The sequence below is a fragment of the Ipomoea triloba genome, chromosome 14 (assembly GCF_003576645.1).
Source record: "Ipomoea triloba cultivar NCNSP0323 chromosome 14, ASM357664v1".
Classification (NCBI taxonomy): domain Eukaryota; kingdom Viridiplantae; phylum Streptophyta; class Magnoliopsida; order Solanales; family Convolvulaceae; genus Ipomoea; species Ipomoea triloba.
Window position 1 is genome coordinate 620,966 of NC_044929.1, and position 2,392 is coordinate 623,357.

Here is a 2,392-nt window from a genome sequence, read left to right on the forward strand (position 1 = left end):
AAAAGCCAAAGGCCCCAAATTTAACCACTTCCTTCTAAGTATTAAAAGGCAAAGGGAAAACACCAAAGAGGAAAAGTGTCCACATCTCCGGACAACCCATGCCACCCAATACTACCCACGTGCACTTGTATGCTCATTTCTCTTTAACCAAACCAAACCATACTATGGAGCACTTGGTTACTTCATATTTCATAGCCCCACCATAGTTTTAGGTGGAGAGATAATTTGAATAATGTTTTATAAAAAGAAAATTGTATTGTTAGTTTTTTTATTTATTTTTACATCTGGTGAAGGTACACCCTAAGAAAGAAAGAAAACTAGAGAGTACGTGAGCATTACATTCCTCATATAGGGAATACCAATTCTGTCTACAATCAAAACGTTCCACAATACAAAGCCATAAAGCCATAAGGTCTAGCCATTTTGGTTATTGAGTTGTATACACGGGGCTAGTCATTTTAGTATCTAATATTGACTTTTGTAAATATATATAGCCTTCAATTGTATCACGGTGTTGCATTTATATTTAGTTTTCGGTCTTATGTTTTTTGTCATTCGCTCGATCTAATGTCTTCTGTCAACAATTCTCAAAACAGGTTTATGTTAAAGAATGAGTTTGTATACACATTATAGAGGTAGATGAAAGAAGCTTGAGCAAAGACCTAAATTAAAAACTCTACTTTACAAAAATGGCAACTAAGGACTAAAATGACTAGTCTTGTACAACTCAAATGATAAAAATATAAATTTTCTAATGTGAAACTTAATTTATTTACGGAGTAGCATTACATTTCTTTTTCTAAATATTATACATTTTTTAAAACCACTTTGCCTCGAGTGTATGTAAATCTCAACTTCACCTTAACCCTCACCCCCTGGCCTAAAGTACTCAAATATAACGTTATAATCCATTGCATCCTAGGAAATCGACTCTTTGATGTTCCTAACACCTCAGAAGAAAGTGAGTCGATTTTAAATAAAGAGTACGAGTCCCACGCCTTATTGCTTTGTGAAATCAGACATGAATTTGTGAAAATTATTTTTGCGTAAATTAAATTCTCTCATTATTTTTAGTATCTTTCCCCACATAGTGTACTCGGTATAAGACTATACAATATCAATAATGTATTAAAAAGTTTGAGTGTTATATGAATAAGGTGCCATAGTGATTTAACGTTATATGAGGGTAGCCAATAAACACGATAACCACAACACGTAGATGAACATAGTACACAATTATATGAATATGACTTATATTTCCGTGTGTGTATATATGCATGATTAAATGTTGACTTATATTTTCATATGCATGAGTTTAATTTATAAAAATATAAATTAGATATTTAAACAATTTTATATTATATAATATTTATTTCAAGAATCACAATGCAAAATATCATGTAAGATGAACTTGACTAAAATGGTATTGATAGAAATCAAATTTGTGAGTAACCGTTAAAAAGAACATTCATATTTACCTACAACCAAAGATCCTCGGTCCGTACATTAAATGGGATGTAAAAAGTCAAAATGATTCCTTCTCCAAAAATATCAAATTTCAACGGTGTACCTATTACAACATGAAAATGAACATGAAGATTAATGGTGAAAAGACATGAAAAGAAAAGGCCTTGCCACTCTTCCAACTTCATATGACTACCGTACCGTTACATTTATCACTCATAAAATCACCCGTCTCTGATATACTAATTACATACGAAGTATTTGAGTAATTATTGTGCGTTTGTGAAGTAACAAAGGGAATAACTATTTATGAGTGACAATTGTAAAAACGCTTAGTTTATTGATATAGTCTTGAGATTAGTCCGCAATATAGAAGACAACAAGAACATGTAAGCTAAACAAAATCTAAATGCGGTGGTGAAGTAATTGTATACCAGATCATATAGTTTATATTGCATTGTGAAACCTAATACAAAAGTTATGTACCTTCAATTAATATGTACTTAGAGTTAACAATTTCTGTACATGTAAACAAAACTCGACTGTAAATACAGAATGTAAGGTAAACCTCTTATATTGCCCATACCCTCTTTAGTGACTTCGTCGCATTAAATCTTCTAAGTGCACACTAGATTGTATTGCATATTTAATCATGGAGTTTCTTAACCTAGAGTGAATTATTAAACCATATAAATAAAATTAAAATATAGACATAATATAATATATGGTCCCCAAATTCTTTCAGGTCCAAGTATATATTTGAGTTCATATCATTCACCACCCCTCATGACTACGTCTTCCCCACCTATATATATGTCTTCTGCATTTACACTCTGAACTAATCTCTCTTTCTTCCATTCCCCACCACTCCACTCTCTCTCTCTCTCTCTCTCTCTCTCTCTCCCCCCCCCCCCCCCCCCCCCCCCCC

At 32.7% G+C, this 2,392-nt stretch overlaps 1 protein-coding gene across 1 annotated transcript in view; it reads left to right on the plus strand.

Annotated features, from left to right (window-relative positions):
* Positions 1-2,262: 2,262 nt before the first annotated feature.
* Positions 2,263-2,392, plus strand: part of LOC116004603 (auxin efflux carrier component 3-like) — a 5,653-nt gene continuing 5,523 nt past the window's right edge. The window contains exon 1 of the mRNA XM_031244717.1: positions 2,263-2,362. The gene's annotated coding sequence lies outside the window, so the exon portion shown is untranslated. The remainder of the gene's footprint in view (positions 2,363-2,392) is intronic.